The sequence below is a fragment of the Ranitomeya imitator genome, chromosome 5 (genome assembly GCF_032444005.1).
Source record: "Ranitomeya imitator isolate aRanImi1 chromosome 5, aRanImi1.pri, whole genome shotgun sequence".
In the NCBI taxonomy this organism is placed as follows: domain Eukaryota; kingdom Metazoa; phylum Chordata; class Amphibia; order Anura; family Dendrobatidae; genus Ranitomeya; species Ranitomeya imitator.
The window spans coordinates 158,888,841-158,908,025 of record NC_091286.1 but is presented as its reverse complement, the minus strand read 5'-3'; positions in this window follow the sequence as shown (position 1 = coordinate 158,908,025).

The window sequence follows — 19,185 nt, the reverse complement described above, 5'->3', positions numbered from 1 at the left end:
GTCCGGTGGCCCCCTAGAAGAGAGGGTACTGTCATGGTTCCACCCCTTAGGGTGTCTGGGATGCAGTTACTGACAGCCCAGCTGTCCAATCTGGTATAGGGGTGTGCTGAAGCTGTCAGTACTGTGATTGAGAGCTTGGCCGTCCAATCTGGTACAGGGGTGTGCTGAGCTGTCAGAGTGTTGATTGACAGCTCGACTATCCAATCTGAGACTGTGCAGTGTCAGCTGTCTCATGTGTTCATTATTCCACTTAATGGCCATGCTTCTTAACTGAACTGAGTTTCCCAGAACACTGCCAGATGTACATTCATCTTGTGAGGTTTGTGCTTTCTGTGCCTTGAGTTCTATATGTTTGAGCTGTTGCCTGAGCTTTGACTTTGTTCAGACTACCTGCCTGTTTAATCCCTTCAACTCTGATCCGTTACCTTCCCAGTATGTTTCCTGACTATGCTTTTGTCTCTTCCTTCCGTTTATGACGTACCCTCCTGGCTTCTGACCTTGGGTTCCTTGACCACTCTGACTCAGTGACTAGCGTCACAGTTAGCTAAATCCCTTAATGCTAAAAAGACCCAAACAAATTTTCCCTTTTAGTAAGAATACTCAAGATAAATTGGTTCATACCACACCTGAAATCTTCCATTCATATTACTCAAAGTTATATAACTTGCCTACATCTGCCCTAGACACAGGAAATTATATTAATACATCAACCTTTTCCAAAAAAATTGGAGGATGAAACCGTAAAATTCCTGGAAAATCCTTTTTCATATCAAGAACTAGAAGCCGCTGTTTGAGATCTCCCTAGCAATAAAAATCCAGGGCCTGATGGTTTTACAGCAGAATTCTATAAAGTATTTTTTTCAACAATTGTCTTCTTTAATATTACAATCGTTTAATTCCATATCAGAGTCTACTTTCTTTCCTCCTCATTCCACAACGGCACATGTTGAAGTCATTCTTAAACCAGGGAAAGACCCCAACTCATGTAGTAGCTATAGGCCTATATCTTTACTAAATGCAGATTTAAAATGATATGCCAAGCTTTTGGCCAATAGATATAAATCCCACCCCTCACTGAATACACCCAGACCAGGTGGGTTTTGTTCCAGGAAGAGAAGCACGAGATAACACTTTGAGAACAAGAGATATTATTAATCATGCAGTCAGAAAACCTTTAATGATCCTATCGCTTGATGATGAAAAGGCCACATCGGTTTGGGTCCTGTGTTTACTTAAAAAAATCTTAGCCCTCTACCACCCCCCCCCAGCCCAGCTAAAAATTAACGGCTCCCTTTCTGCCCCCTTTACTATAAAGAATGGTACTCGACCAGGTTGCCCCCTCTCCCCAATGTTGTACATCCTGATAATGGAGCATCTTATGGGGGCCATTCGTGCTAATCCTGAAATACGGGGTATCAAAATAGTGGGTCCAGAGTATAAGGGTATGTTTCTACGGTCAGGAATGGCTCAGTATTTGCTCAGAATTTGACACAGGTAAAATCTGCACCAAATGTGCATCTGAGGTCACATGCAATTTTGATGCTTTTTTTTCCGCATGCGTTTTTTCATTTCATGCGGTTTTTTTTTTATGCGACACTTGTAGCCTATGTCCTGGATACGTCTGTGTGTGTGGTGGCAATTGAAGCAATGACTCCAGCAAAAGTCCACTCCTTACGAATCTTCCCCCAATTTTTGAATGGCCTTTTCTTAACTATCCTTTCAAGGCTGTGGTTATCCTGCTTGCTTGTGCAACTTTTTCTACCACACTTTTTCCTTCCATTCAACGTTCCATTAATATGCTTGGATACAGCACTCTGTGAATAGCCAGCTTCTTTAGCAATGACCATTTGTGGCTTACCCTCCTTGTGGAGCGTGTCAATGACTGCCTTCTGGACATCTGTCAAGTCAACAGTCTTCCCCATGGTTGTGGAACCTACTGAAACAGACTAAGTGTTAGGTGTCGAGTTCCCACCACTGCACAGGGGGAATCTCGAACCATGTCCGCTGCGGTCTCCCATTCTCCTCCAGCCGCAGTGGAGCCTGATCAGCAGAGATGTTGATTCCAGCATCTGGCTCAAGCAGATACTGTGCGTTTGGTTCCAGCTGCCTTTCCAGGCTCAGCCTTTGTAACCAGCATTGATTAGCAGCGAGCAGACGTTCCAGAGACTGCTTTTCTTCTACTGAGCATGCCAACAGGATGACCTCTCATTGGAGGTCACATGCTCAGGTCCTTTAACGTCTCCAATTGGATAACTAGGAAGGTCCAAGAAGGCTACAGCTATAAAAGGTTTCCATGGCCGCTCGGCAATGCGCTAGTAAACTGAAATTGAGTGTGTGGATGTATGACTGAATCTTGTGAAAGCTCCTTAATCATTCCATCCCAACTGTTGTTGAAAGTACTTGGGTGATTGAGCTACCTAGCGCCAGACTGTGCCATCCAGCAATGGGGGCATAAGCTGCAGCGTCTATTAGCAGCCACTGCGGCGTGGTGCACAATTAGTGCGCTTTCCTGACCCTGGTTAGGGTGGTTAGTGGCGTCCGCCAGAGCGGCGCTGTACACACTCAGTGCGGTAAATGTTTTAGTTAGTCCTGTCCTGACAACCGGTCAATGTAGGGTGGGAATTCCCGCTTGGACTCAGCATCTGACTCAGGGTGTCCTCAGGCGCGGGCTCAAAAGCCACTGAAGGTCAGGGTTTTTGTAAAAAAACAAAACACCAACAATATCACATGCCTGTCAGCTGTACAGTCATGTCCCACGCTGCAATCCATCTCAAGTGGTTAAATAGTTTACAATCGGGAGCTGTGCTGTTACTGGCCCAATTGTAAACCACGGAGGAATGATTGAAAAGTTGCCTGTGCAGCCTATCCACCTGCCCGGACATGAACTCATTAGCATGGGAAAGTTTCTGAACATTTTCCCACGGTCAGTTCACCCCAGGTCAGGCAGAGAGTCTGCCCAGCCTCAGTGACTACCACTGATATCACTTAGGCTGCGTAGACTCCCCGCCTGACCCACAGTGAACTGACAGATTGGCTCAGGTAGTGCAGCTCTTCCAGAATGGCACATCAATGCGAGCTGTGGCAAGGTTTGCTGTGTCTGTCAGCGTAGTGTCCAGAGGCTGGAGGTGCTACCAGCAGACCAGGAGATGTGGAGGGGGCCATAGGAGGGCAACAACCCAGCAGGACCGCTACCTCAGCCTCTGTGCAAGGAGGAACAGGGTGGGGAGGAACACTGCCAGACTCCATGAGAATGGTCTGAGTGCTGGACCTCCACAGATGGGGGTTGTGCTCACAGCCCAACACAGTGCAGAATGCTTGGCATTTGCCACAGAACTCCAGGATTGGCAAATTCACCACTGGCGCCCTGTGCTTTTCACAGATGTGCTCAGTGTGAACTTGCTTTCATATGACAGACGTGACAGAGTCTGGAGACGCCGAGGAGGGATCTGCTGCCTGCAACATCCTTCAGCATGACCGGTTTGGCAGGGGGTTAATAATGGTGTGGGGTGGCATTTCTTTGGAGGGCCATGTGCTCGTCAGAGGTAGCCTGACTGCCATTAGGTATCAAGATGAGATCCTCAAGACCCCTTGTGAGACCATATGCTGGTGCGATTGGCCCTGGGTTCCTCCTAATGCAGGACAATGCCAGACCTCATGTAGCTGAAGTGTGTCAGCAGTTCCTGCAAGAAGGCATTGAAGCTATGGACTGGCCCACCTAAATCCGATTGAACACATCTGGGACATCATGTCTCGCACCGTCCACCAACATCATGTTGTATTACAGACTGTCCTGGACTAATGCATCCGCCAACTCCTGGTCTGGGAGGAGATCCCTCAGGAGACCATCTGCCGCCTCATCAGGAGCATGCCCAGGCATTGTATGGAGGTAATACAGGAACGTGGAGGCCACACACACACACTACTGAGCATCACTTCCTTGTTTTGAGGCATTTCCACTGAAGTTGTATCAGCCTGTAATTTGATTTTCCACTTTGATTTTGAGTATCGTTCCAAATCAAGGCCTCCGTGAGATATTAATTTTGATTTACATTGATAATTTTTGTGTTTTATTGTTCTCAACACTTTCCACTATGTAGTGAATAAAGATTTACAACTGGAACATTTTATTCAGTGATATCTAGCTAGGATGTGGTATTTTAGTGTTCCCTTTATTTTTTTTGAGCAGTGTGTGTGTGTGTGTGTGTGTGTATATATATATATATATATATATATATATATATATATATATGTGTGTGTGTGTGTGTATATATATATATATATATATATATATATATATGTATATACACACACACACCTATACTATGTGTAGACATTTATTTTATCTATTCTAATGTAAGCTGTCAGTGTGATTTTACATTACACCGCACTGAATTGCCGGCTTTTCTAAAGGACACTGGTGGTCTGTGTGGTGTACAAGTTTTTCTCGCACCCATAGACTTTCATTGGCGACTGATGATGGGAGCTGCCCCATAGATTAACATTGGTCTGAGTGCTATGCGATTTTTTTTTTTCCCCACATAGCACTTGTCCGTAGTTCCCTCTAATGTGACTTCGGTCATACTGAGAGGATAGTCTTCTATGTTCTTTTCCACATGTCTCACGCCTTGCTCTTAAGCCTACCTTGGCTACAACAGCACAATCCTGTGTTGGATTGGAGAACTGGAGAGGTGCTCTGCTGGGGACATTCCTGACATCAGAAGTGTCTGGCTCCAGTATGTCTGGCTAAGGCCCCGTCTTCTCTGGGATCACTGTCCGGTTTGTGTCTGCCTATTGCTCCTTTGCCGATGTATTTGACAAAAAGGAAGCAAAGACTTTGCCGTCTCACAGGCCGTATGACTGTCCTATCAACTTGATTCCCGGATCTACACCCCCTAGAAGCTGAATTTACCCTCTGTCCCCAGCTGAGACTGTCGGACTACATTCAGGAGAATCTGGCCAGGGGGTTCATTCAGAAGTCCTCCTCTTCTGCTGGGGTCGGGTTTTTCTTTGCTAAAAAGACAGAACACTCCTACCCTGTATAGACTATCAGGGTCTCAACCAGATCATGGTGAAAAATAAATACCCTATCCCACTGATCCCTGTGTTTGTTTGACCGATTAAGAGGTGCCAGGATCTTCACTAAATTAGATTTAAGAGGCATCTACAATCTAGTCCGCATTCACTGGGGAGCCGAATTGAAGATGGATTTCAACACCAGGGACAGACATGAATACAGAGTGATGTCCTTTGGTCTCAGTAATGCACCAGCACTTTTACAAAAGTTTGTCTTTTTCTTTGTCTTTGTCTCTTCCAGGACCTGCTTTATTCCTGCGTTGTTGTGTATCTGGATGATATTTTGGTACTTTCCCCAGCCTCCCACAGACGAGCAGTTCGGCAAGCTCTTCAGGATCTTAGGGAGAATCGACTCTACGCCACGCATGAGAAATGCGTTTTTGAACAGCCTGCCCTTCCCTTTTTGGGTTACATCATCTCAGACACAGGATGGATCATGAGAAAGTCTCTTCCATCCATAAATGGTCACTGCCCATGGGAGTCAAAGCAATACAGCGACTTCTTGGCTTTGCTAATTATTGTCGACAATTCATTCCTCACTTCTCCACTCTGACCACTCCCATCTCTACTATGACCCGAAAGGGAGCCAATCCAAAGAACGGGTCCTCTGAGGCCTTCCGCTCTCTTAAGCGGTCCTTCTTCACCACTCCCTTTCTGCAGCATCCAGATTTCAACAAACAGTTCTTCCTAGAGGTGGAAGCTGTGCTCACTCAGAAATCCTCCTCAGTTCGCCGCATGCCCTGCGGTTTCTTCTCTAAGGCCTTCTCCGCTCCAGAGCGTAACTACTCCACTGGGGACTGGGAGTTAATGGCTTTGGAGGAGTGGCAATACCTGCTGGAGGGTGCAGTCTTTCCAGTGGTCATCTACAAGGACCATAAGAACATGGCATATCTCCAGTCCGCCCAGACACTTAATTCATGCCAAGCTAGGTGGTCTTTGTTTTTTGCCCGCTTTAATTTTCTATTACAGTTTCTTTTCAAGTAATTCTGAAGGCTTCCTGGGCCTCCTTTATTTTATGCTTCAATTCATGCTGTATCATTTTAATTTCCTCTTTGTCACCCAGTTTAAATGCCTTTTTTTTCCTGTTGAGCAAATGCTTCAATTCCTTTGTTATCCATGGCTTGTTGTTTGCAAAACACCTAATCTTTTTAGCCGGCACCAACATATCAGTGCAGAAGTTAATGTAGTCAGTCACTCTACCAACCACTTCATTAACATTTGTATACTCGTCCATTGTCCCAAGCAACACATCCCAGTCTGTAAGATGAAAGCAATCCTGCAAAGCCTGTTCATTTGTTGGACTCCACATTCTAACTAATTTAATGGTAGCAGGCTGTGTACTAACAACAGGTTGGTAGACTGGTGACAATAGTACAAGATTGTGATCAGACTTCCCCAAGGGCGGCAGGGTAGAGGATGAATAAGCATTCTTGACATTCGCATAGAGTAAGTCCAAAGTAATTTTGTCACGTGTTGTACATTTAACAAATTGCTAGAATTTAGGTAAGGCAGTAGAAATTTTAGCTCGGTTAAAATCCCCAGAGATTACAGTAAGCGAGTTGGGGTGTTTCAGCTGGAGCCGAGCAATGACTCCTGACAGCACTTCATCTGCAGCCTCATGGTTTGCAGTTGGTGGTATGTACAACACTATTGCAATAACAAGCGAGAATTCTCTAGGAATATAGTAAGGTCTGAGGCCAACAGCTAGCAATTCAATGTTCGGACAACAATGGCGCTCCCTTAGTCACATGCCCCTGATTGCACCAACGATTGTTTATGTAGAGTATAACTCCACCGCCCTTTTTTTTGCCGCTCTTCATAGTGTCTCTATCCGCCCGGACCATGTGAAATCCTGGTACTGAGACACTTGAGTCTGGGATATCGCCACGTAACCATGTTTCAGTAAAACACATCAAACTGCATTCCTTTTAATCCCTCTGGGTCCGTATTAATGCCAGCAGTTCATCCGACTTATTACCCAGTGATTAAACATTCCCCATGATGATGGACGGAACTACAGGTTTAAACCGTCTTCGCCTTGCCTTAAGTTTTTTGCCCGCTCTGCAGCCTCTGTAGGGTCGCCTTACCTCACACGGGACACGTGGTCTACCCACTGCAGGAGGAGGCATTAGCCTGAGCAGCTCCAGAAGTCGGCCCCTTGAGTAAGCAACACGTTTATGAACAGACTTAGGGACATTAATCAAAACCTTGCCCATGTTAGTCGCACTAAGCCTGTCCGTGTAGGGAGGCATACAGTGCACTCCTCCAGACATAGCTGTGCCAATTCCCAGACAGGTAGTGGCCGCCTGGCAGTAGGTGCGTATAACACCAGTCCTAGATTGCAAGGTGATCACAAATGCACTGTAAATCCAGATAGCTGCGGGTAGCAGCAAACATCCAAGGGAAACCTTCCAGGGGAGCCAAGGATCAGAAGCATACATCCAGAAAGCTGTGGGTAGCAGTATGCATCCAGGGGAAACAAATCAGAGGATCCCAGGTTCAGAAGCAACCAGCCAAGGGGAAATCCAAGGGTTCAGCATAAATCCAAGGGTTCAGCATAAATCCAAGGGAAGCATTCCAGCAGATCCAAGTTCAGAAGTAGAAGGTACTGGGGAAAAGAAAAGTCCTTAGGAGTACCAAAAACTGAGGTTCAGAAAGAAAAAGGTTCACACATAACAAAAATAATTCCAAAATAAAAAATAAAGTAAAATAAAACAAAACAAAATAAAACTATTGCTGCTGCAATGGGCTGCCACTAGCACGGCGCCTTATTGTTAGTACCACGCCGGATCAATGCTCTAACAGGCAGGGTCTCCAGCGTATCACTTCACTGATTCAAGCTCTGCCTGCTGCACTCTGATATGAACTCTGCCTGCTGCACCATCCAGTCTGTCCTACTGGGTCCAGCTGCTACACGTCCGTTGGTCTGTCCTGGAGTGGCACCTGGCGTTTATTGGGAGCCAAGCCTAACCTCATCCTAACCTCACTATTAGAGGCTCTATTTAACAGTTCGGTCCTCGCTTAGTCACATCCCTCTGGGCACAGTGATTCCATAAACCATGCCTGTGACAGGTTTTGCTTGTTTACTGGTGTGTTTGGGCTTGTTTTTGCCTTGTTGAAGCATCCAGATCAAGGGCATATCCCTTCAGCATAAGGAAACATGATCTCAAGAATTTTAATATATGCAAACTGGTCCATGATCCCCGGTATGCGGTAAATAGGTTCGGCACTATAGTAAGAGAAACATGCCCATATCATGTTGATTGCACCACCATGCTTCACTGTCTTTAGAGTGTACTGTGGCTTGAATGCAGAGTTTGGGGGTTGTATGACGAACTGTCTGGGGTCCTTGGACCAAAAAAGAACCATTTTACTTTCACCAGTCCACAAAATGTTTCTCCATTTCTCTGTAGGCCAGTTGATGTGTTCTTTGGCAAGTTGTATCCGCTTCAGTACATTTTTTTTTATTTTTTAACAGTGGGACATTGTGAGGACTTCTTGCTAAGAGATTAGCTTCATACATGCATCTTCTGTCACAGTACTCACAGGTAACTTGAGACTGTCTTTGATCTTACTGGAGCTGATCATTGGCTGAACCTTTGCCATTCTGCCTTTTCTTCCATCCATTCGAATGGTAGTCTTCGGTTTTCTTCCACGTCTCTCTGGTTTGGCTTTCCATTCTAAAGCTTTGGAGATCATTTTAGCTTAACAGCCTATCATTGTCTGCACTTCTTTGTAAGTTTTACCCTCTCCAATCAACTTTTTAATCAAAGTACACTGTTCTTCTTTACAATGTCGCGAACAACCCATATTTCTCAGGATTTCAAGGAGAAATACATGCACAACATATCCTAACTTTACCCTTAAATAAGGGCCACCTGAGTCACACCTGTTTCTTCACAGAATGATGAACCTCACCAATTAAACTCCACACTGCTATAATTTTGAACACACCCCCTTTTAATTATTATACACTGTCACGATTCCCCTGACCGCTGTCACCAATGGGTCAGGATTCACACCGTGACCGTCACCCCTACGTCACGGATTGAGGTGACTTTAGGCCAACAGACGGCTATCACATGTGCAGGGGGGCTTATCTTAGTTAGCCCTCCACTCCACGATGTGATGAAAAACCACACACAAGGCTATTGACCTCTTGCTTACAGCAGGGGCTTATTCTAGGTATCCCACTGCTTTCAATATACCACAAACTGCAGGGATTTATGTATATCCCGCTTACAGTTCCACTTAACACTTGCAGCTCTCTGGCGCCCCCCTTACTTTCAGGTCAGATTAGGTACTGCACCCTGGGTAATTAGTCGCCAGGAAGGCTGCCTGCTATGTACTGGCTATTGGGCACGCTGCAGCAACGCGGTAAACTACTCCCACTCAGGCAGGAACAATAATTATCAAACCCGCAGTTGCTTCAGCATAATCCAACAGTCAGCGCACTTTCGCTGCCACCAGCTTCGATTAAACGGGTCCAAAGCTAACCCAACACAACAGTAACAGTAGCGTTTTCCCTTCAGAAGACTTAGGGTACGGTTTTTAGAGCATGGAGAAGAACTAACATATAATAGTATATCCCATTAAAAATTAGGCAGTGCGTTATCAAAAATATTTTATAAAAAAAATTACAAATGAGACAATTGCAAATATGTACATGGGTAATTATAACATAAAGGGAATAAAAGAGAAAAGATAACACTCACATGTTAAAAGCATTGCAGGCAACCCAGGCTAGTGCAGTTTCCATACATCCCAGTCCATGGGATGTACTCAGCTCTTCCAGGACAATAGGACAAAAAGTCCAGAAGAAGAAATCAAGCAGAACAGACAGCTGGGGAGCCTGCCACAAGCTTAATACCTTAAGGCTTTGACATCACAGAAGGGCTGGCTTATCCAGACCCTCCTCTCTCTACATTCTGCCTAAACTTTAAACTATTTTCTCTGATTTCTATAACTTCACTACAAAACATGTCAGAGTCCTAACATACTCCTCATTCATCTCGGATTAACGTGAGCATTCTAATGAGATCAAATATGTCCTATCTGGGATACATATTTACAGAGAAATCCCTACTTCTTTACCAGATGGAGTTAGAAGCCCGAGTTTCATGGGGTGTGTAGATACACCGAGTGAAAATAAGAATATATATTTTCGTATTTCTAGCTTAAATCGTTTGCCTAATATCTAACAAAAACTAAACAAATAATCTTTCATGGATCCTTAAAGTTTCTACTTCACTGATAGCTGAACAAGAGCTTACACAGGAAATGCCGGTCGTAAATTCCGTTCGGCCATAAAACTTCCCCCAGTGCACTCTCTGAGAAGGAAAGCCAGGAATTGGCAGCTACAAACTGTTACTCCAGAAGGGGGGCTTAGCCCACGCAGGCTAGCAAGAGAACTACTTATGATATTTCATACCATATCATGACACCTCCCCCTTTTGGTGTGCGCTAGGGAGGTAGAACCCGACAGTATGCCTCCATGGGCACCTCAGTAGGTTCACCCTGGCGGGAGAGTCCATCTGCATTCCCATGCTCCCTGCCCGTTTTGTGTTCAATGGTGAAGTCAAACTGCTGAAGGGCAAGGCTCCAGCGTAGCAACCTGCCGTTGGTTCCACACATGGCGTTTAGCCAGCGCAGAGGATTGTGGTCGGTCACCACAGTGAAGGTGTGACCGTACAAGTAGGGCTGCAAGCGCTGCAGGGCCCAGACTATGGCCAGGCACTCCTTCTCGATGGTGGAGTAGGCCACTTCCCTCGGCAAAAGTTTCCGGCTCAGGTATAACACGGGGTGCTCTTGGTCCTCCGAGTCCACCTGGCTGAGCACAGCACCAAGGCCAAACTCGCTGGCGTCGGTCTGCACCAAGTACGGTCGACTGCTTTCAACACAGGGGCGTTGCACAGTGCGGTTTTCAACGCCTGGAAGGCCCCCTCACAGCCATCTGTCCAGTTGACGATGTGGGGTAGCTTCTTCCTGGTGAGGTCCGTCAAAGGTTTTGCCAGGCTACTATAGTGCTGTACGAAGCGCCTATAGTACCCTGCAGTGCCCAAGAAGGACATCACCTGTTTCTTGGTCATGGGAGTGGGCCAGTTCACGATCACTCCCACTTTGTCAGGCTCTGGCTTCAGGGTGTTCCCGCCTACCCGGTGCCCCAGGTAGTGAACCTCCCTCATGCACATCTGACACTTTCCCGGCTTGATAGTCAGTCCTGCTTGGTGAATCCGCCTGAGCACCTCCTCGAGATGCTGCAGGTGTTCCTCCCAGGAGGAACTGAAGATGGCAATGTCATCCAAGTACGCCACGGCGTACTTCTCCAGTCCCTGAAGCAGGAGGTTGACCATCCGCTGGAAAGTGGCAGGGGCATTCTTCATGCCGAAGGGCATGACCGAGGACTCGTACAGTCCGAAGGGCGTGATAAAGGCGGACTTCTCCTGCGCCTTGGGGCTCAGGGGAATCTGCCAGTATCCTCTACTCAAATCCATTATTGTCAGGTATTTTGCGCCAGCTAACTTCTCAAGCAGCTCCTCGATGCGCGGCATGGGGTGCGCGTCCGAGGCTGTAATGGCGTTGAGCCCCCTGTAGTCCACGCAGAACCGGGTGGTCCGGTCCTTCTTTGGCACGAGAACTACAGGTGAGGCCCACGCACTCTTTGACCGTCGAATCACCCCCAGCTGTAACATCTCATCGATCTCTTGGCGCATAATCTGCTGCACCTGGTCAGAGATTCGATAGGGTGTTCGCCGTAGTGGGGCGTGATTCCCGGTGTCCACCTCATGGACTGCTAACTCAGTCCTCCCAGGTCGGTTGGAGAACACGACCCGGAAGGGTTCCAGTGTGGTTTGCAACTGCACCCGCTGGGGTTCAGTTAACGAGGCGCTTACCTCCACATCCTCGATGGACCCATTGGCCTTGGCTTGGGCCAGTAAGTCCAGGAGGGTGTCTTCCTCACCGTCTTCGGGCAAGCTGCAGACCGGTAGGACGAAAGGTTCACGTTCGTGATGAGCCTTTATCATGTTGACGTGAAAGGCCTTTCGCCTACCCCGAGCGTGGAATAGCGTGACCACGTACGTGACCGGGTTGAGCTGTTGGTGGACGACGTACGGGCCCTCCCAGGCTGCCTGAAGCTTATCTGTTGGTACGGGGACCAGCACCCACACCTTTTGACCCACGTGGTAGGTCCGCTCCCGGGCGTTCTGGTCGTACCAGTGCTTCTGATCAGCCTGAGCCTGCGTCATGTTGTCATGCACCAACTGCGTCAAGGTCTGCATCTTGTCACGGAAGCGCATGACATACTCCACTATGGACACTTCAGAAGGGTTCGGCTCCTCTTCCCAGGATTCTCTTACCAACCCAAGGGGTCCCCGGACTCGCCTGCCGTACAGGAGCTCGAAGGGGGAGAACCCCGTCGAGGCCTGCGGAACCTCTCGGTAAGCGAACAGCAGGTGTGGGAGGTACCGCTCCCAGTCGCGCCCTTGGGTCTCAACCAGCATGCGTAGCATCTGTTTGAGGGTACCATTGAAGCGTTCACACAAGCCATTGGTCTGTGGGTGATACGCACTCGATACCAGGTGCTTCACCTGCATTCTCTTACAGAGAGCCTCCATTAGGCGAGACATAAATTGGGTCCCTTGATCAGTAAGCATTTCCCTGGGAAATCCTACACGTGAAAAGATGGCCAACAGGGCATCTGCCACCTTATCTGCCCTAATTGAGGACAGAGCTACTGCCTCTGGGTACCGGGTAGCGTAGTCTACCACAGTAAGGATGTATTGCTTTCCAGAGCTGCTGGGGACGGCCAGCGGGCCCACAATGTCCACCGCGATCCTCTGGAAAGGCTCCTCTATTACTGGCAAAGGGATCAGGGGAGCCTTAATAGCAGGCCCCGCTTTCCCCACCCTTTGACAGGTGACACAGGAGCGGCAGTAGTTTGACACATCTGTCCCCATCTTAGGCCAATAGAAGTGTTGAGATAGCCGGGCCTTAGTTTTGCTGATCCCCAAGTGTCCAGCTAGCGGGATCTCATGGGCAATCCGCAACAACTCACCCCGGAATTGCTGCGGGACGACCAGCTGTCTTTCCCTCAACCACTCCTTTTGTGATTCTCCGGGTACGGTCTCCCGGTATAACCTTCCTCGTTCCCAGAACACCTTCTCCTTAGCAGTCTCGGAGAAGCGCGTCCCGGCGAGTTGTCTCAAACTCTCTAGGCTCGCATCTGTGTGCAGAGCGGCCTGAAACTCCTGGCTAGGGCAAGCCAGAAGCGACGTCAGGGTCCCTTCCCCACGGGAACCCTCTTGGACCTGCTCTGGGTCCACCTCTGGTTCAGTCACAGTGATGACTGAAGAGGGTCCGGAAGGCAGACAGTTATCTGCGTTCCGGGCACTCTGACTGCGGGTGACAGCAGCTACGTAGGCTGTCTCCCCGGGGGTTTCTACAGACCCATCAGCCGGCGCTGCTATGGGCTCTACCTCCCCATCCACCCCCAACACTCCAGGGGCAGTGCTACTTATGGGCCAGTTACCTTCCTCGGTGGCACTGGTCACTTTCATGGCGTCACCTTCCTCACGGTTCCCATGCATCTCCCCATTTCCTGTAGCACCGACACTTGCCCCTGTTAGGGGTTCCTCAGCCGTCTCACTCCGCAGAGCGACGTGGCTGGGCACGCCTGTACCTATGGACACATTAACCTTCACAGAAAAATCATTATCAGGTTCAGCTGGCACAGGTACAACATTTTCACCATCAATCCTAGGGAAAAAATGGTTATTAGATGCATCATTACAAGATAAAGCATGGTCAGGTAACACATGCGATTTCCCATCATCATCATCATCAGGGTTAACTTTACCCTTATTAGTAGATTGGGGAGGGGTGTCAGGGACGTAGTATGCAACCATCCTCCCCAAATCAGTCCCCAACAAAACATCAGTGGGCAAATTATCAGACAGCCCCACTTCCTTCACCCCGCTCCCGGCACCCCAATCAATAAAAACCCGGGCCATCGGTAAGGGACAGCTGATACCCCCAATCCCAGTGACAGTTAGGGTTTTCCCCGGAATGATTTCTTCAGGGGCCGCCAGTTCGGGTCGGATGAGGGTTCGTTCAGCCCCGGTATCGAGGCCTGTAGCAACGTGGCCTCCCACAGTGACGGGCTGTACGTTGTCACACACCCTCCCAACCACACCACCCACCAAAAGAACTGCTGCATTAGGCCCTGGGGCCTTGGCTGGGGTGTTCTGCTTGGCTGGGCAGTAGGTACTGATATGACCAGTCTGATTGCAGGTGAAACACTTGCGAGGTTCGGTGGTAGGTCTGGTGTTGTTGGCCACAGGGCCAGGACCTCTGGTGTGTTGGCTGGCAGGGGTACTGGCATTGGTTGCAGGCTTACCCCCTCTCCAGCTGGTGGTGACTGGCTTCCGCACTTCCGATCTACGGTTGGCCTCATAGGCATCGGCAATCTGCGCTGCTTTCGTCACGTCTTTGGGTTCTCTGTCCATCACCTCAGCTGGGCAAAGATGAAAGAACTGGTCTTTGATCATCAGGTCTCGCAGCTGTGCAAAGGTGGTCACTGACAGTCCTTGGGTCCACTGGTCAAAGTGGGTCCCCAGTCCATGCACCACATCACTGTAACTCGTGTGGGCCACGTTGGAGGGTCCGGAACTTTCTACGGTACACCTCGGGTGTAAGCTGGTACTTGGCTATCAGGGCCTGCTTGATGGCCTCATAGTCACCATCTTGTTCTTGAGGGAGGGCAGCAAACGCCTCCAGAGCTTTACCTCTCAGCCCTGGTGTCAGGTATCGGGCCCATTCATCTGTAGGCAGCCGGTACTGTCTGCAGGCTTTCTCAAAGGCCCGCAGAAAAGTGTCCAAGTCCCCGTCCTTCTCCATAACAGGAAAGTGATCGGGCCGGGGCTTAGGTATCTGAGCGCTGCTGGGCTCACGTCTCTGGGCGGTGGAGGACATCCCCCCCTGCCGGAGCATCTCCAGTTCATGTTCTCGCTGGGCTTGGCGCTCGGCTCGGGCCTCTCTCGGCTCGCTGGGCCTGGGCCTCTCGCTCCTGGTATTGCTGGATCAGCTGCAGACGTCTCTCTAGGTCATCTGCGGAGCATTGTTGCAGAGCCAGCTGCAGGAGGAGGTCTGCACCCCCCTGGTTGCCAGTAGGGCCCGTATTCAGTGGTTGGACCTCTGCTGTAGCACCATGTTCGCTTGTGCTGGCTTCTGCGGCCTCTGGGCTCTGTGACCTGGCTTGGTCTGCTTCAAATTGCACCAGTTCAGCGACCATTTGAATCTTGGTCTTACCCTGGGGGTTCAGGCCATGGTACGTGCATATCCCAGCAAGAATGTCCTTCTTCTGCTGGTTGTACCAGGCTTCCCCTTTCGCAGCCATGGTTGCCAAATAAAAGATAGGATAGAAAAACGAAGAGAAAGGGAAGGGATAATTACCAGTACGCAATTGTCTCACAACTAAAAAGCACTGAGTTCGTTCTCCAAACTTATTTGCGCAGAGTCCTCGCAAGAACTTTCTGCAAGTTTTTAGCGAGAGGAATGATTACTCAAACCAAATCACTAATGCTCTAAGATATCCCACCGCTTTGCCACCAATTGTCACGATTCCGCTGACCGCTGTCACCAATGGGTCAGGATTCACACCGTGACCGTCACCCCTACGTCATGGATTGAGGTGACTTTAGGCCAACAGACGGCTATCACATGTGCAGGGGGGCTTATCTTAGTTATCCCTCCACTCCACGATGTGATGAAAAACCACACACAAGGCTATTGACCTCTTGCTTACAGCAGGGGCTTATTCTAGGTATCCCACTGCTTTCAATATACCACAAACTGCAGGGATTTATGTATATCCCGCTTACAGTTCCACTTAACACTTGCAGCTCTCTGGCGCCCCCCTTACTTTCAGGTCAGATTAGGTACTGCACCCTGGGTAATTAGTCGCCAGGAAGGCTGTCTGCTATGTACTGGCTATTGGGCACGCTGCAGCGACGCGGTAAACTACTCCCACTCAGGCAGGAGCAATAATTATCAAACCGCAGTTGCTTCAGCATAATCCAACAGTCAGCGCACTTTCGCTGCCACCAGCTTCGATTAAACGGGTCCGAAGCTAACCCAACACAACAGTAACAGTAGCGTTTTCCCTTCAGAAGACTTAGGGTACGGTTTTTAGAGCATGGAGAAGAACTAACATATAATAGTATATCCCATTAAAAATTAGGCAGTGCATTATCAAAAATATTTTATAAAAAAAACTACAAATGAGACAATTGCAAATATGTACATGGGTAATTATAACATAAAGGGAATAAAAGAGAAAAGATAACACTCACATGTTAAAAGCATTGCAGGCAACCCAGGCTAGTGCAGTTTCCATACATCCCAGTCCATGGGATGTACTCAGCTCTTCCAGGACAATAGGACAAAAAGTCCAGAAGAAGAAATCAAGCAGAACAGACAGCTGGGGAGCCTGCCACAAACTTAATACCTTAAGGCTTTGACATCACAGAAGGGCTGGCTTATCCAGACCCTCCTCTCTCTACATTCTGCCTAAACTTTAAACTATTTTCTCTGATTTCTATAACTTCACTACAAAACATGTCAGAGTCCTAACATACTCCTCATTCATCTCGGATTAACGTGAGCATTCTAATGAGATCAAATATGTCCTATCTGGGATACATATTTACAGAGAAATCCCTACTTCTTTACCAGATGGAGTTAGAAGCCCGAGTTTCATGGGGTGTGTAGATACACCGAGTGAAAATAAGAATATATATTTTCGTATTTCTAGCTTAAATCGTTTGACTAATATCTAACAAAAACTAAACAAAGAATCTTTCATGGATCCTTGAAGTTTCTACTTCACTGATAGCTGAACAAGAGTTTACACAGGAAATGCCGGTCGTAAATTCCGTTCGGCCATAAAACTTCCCCCAGTGCACTCTCTGAGAAGGAAAGCCAGGAATTGGCAGCTACAAACTACAAACTGTTACTCCAGAAGGGGGGCTTAGCCCACGCAGGCTAGCAAGAGAACTACTTATGATATTTCATACCATATCGTGACATGCACAGACTAAAAAAACATGCACATCATGAATGCTGAGTCTGTTGGTTTTCTTAGAATATACTGCGCCAACTGGTAAATTTGAAAAACAGAAAACCTGGAGTAATTAGTCCAAAGAAAAGTAGTTTTCTAAAACGTTTTTCTTTATTACATCACAAAAAGGCACATAAATTTACAAAACTGTATCGTGACAACAATAGTTTATACAGAGAGGGATTGATAACAAAAAATGTAGGTCTCAAAGAATCTATAATGAGGTGGGTATAGAATTCATAAACATATATAAAGTGCTAGTGCTAGGATGGAAAGGTGCATGCGCAATATTTACATGGCACCATGTTAATTACTGGTATGTGCAATCACTAGTAAGCAGAGTCCATAAGTTGCCATATGCCGATATATAAGAAACACCACTGCCTATCTTAATAATGTAAGAAAGCTCTTACCCATAGTCCCTCTTTTAGACACCACAGCCGTAGCCCCAATGCGCGTTTTGCGATGGCTTCTTCAGGGGGCCCTTTCCTTCCTAGCACTTTATATATGTTTATGAATGCTATAGCCACCTCATTATAGATTCTTTGAGACCCACATTTTTTTTTGTTATCAATCCCTCTCTGTATAAACTATTGTTGTCATAATACAATTTTGTAAATTGATGTGCCTTTTTGTGATGTAATAAAAGTTTTAGTACACTTTTTTCTTTGGAATTACTCCAGGTTTTCTGTTTTTCATATTGATGAGGAGTGTCCATATGGGTATTACCCAAGTCCCAATTATTCAGGCAAGGGACTATATTTAGGATGTTTATGACAATGTACTCTGTTCTAATTCCCCTGCTCCCAACTGGTGAATTGTTTGATATATGGTAATATAAGATATACCAAAAACAGTGGTTAATCATATTGGACTGCTATTATTTTGAACACTACTGTAAATACTAAATACTACGTAAAATAAAACCACTTGTAAGAAATTGTTTTACTTTGAAAGTTGCCAGAAAAATGAAAAAGCTATGTTTCTCTGAATGTGGCAAAGCAGAAAAAAAATTCTGATTATTTAAGCTTGCAGAGGCAAGTTCATTGGGACAATGCCATGAAATAAAAATTGAAAATGTTTTTGATCATTTGCATTATTCCTTTTGACCATGACATCTTTAAGAATTGAGCAGTTTTTGGCAGCAATAAGTGAGGGAAAGACCGTTAGAGGAGAGCAATTATAATCTTGTTAATGGATCATCATGCAAAATTGTGTAGTATATTTTTGCTTTACAATCCTCCCAGAACAAACAAGCATATTTAACATAAAAACCAAATTCAAAAAACATTACATACAAACTTTATTAAAATATTCTGCAAGTAAAATACAGTAGAAATAGTAACTTACAGCAGCTGATGTGTTTCATTAATGAGAAACAATTAAGTAAAATATATGCTAAAGATAAGTGATGATTATGTATAACCCAATGTTTACATTTTCCTTTTGCTTAGCAACAAAATTTATATAGCAATAAATTATACTTCTTCATTTATTATACTGGAGCAAGCATGGCCAATTTTTCAGTGGATTACAGGTGAATTTGTGTGCCCTTATTTTGGCTAAGAGTCCAGTTCAACTATGAATTTCAAGAGTAACTACACACAGCTTCTTTCATCTTTCAGTGCACCTATTTTAAGCAAATCAGGGATGACTTGGTTCCCAAAACCTCGGCTGATATCGCTCAACTCCCCTACCACCAGCCCCCCGAGAGGTGTGGGGCTCAAGCATCAAAAGCAAACTTAGCTCCTGTCTGAGCACGCAATTAGTGAGGGGTACGGATTCAAAATAAAACATAGGCTTAACCCCTGTGTGTCCTATTGCAACTATACTCTGCTCTGTGTGCATGCTCAGCAAGGAGCTAAGTAATCTGCTCGTAATTATATGGGAACAGATGTAGAAAGTTTAGTTACTTTTAATAACCCAAACTTGACAACATCATAGATCCATTCGTGCAATTTGCTTTTTGCTATAGCACAACAATACTGTTTACA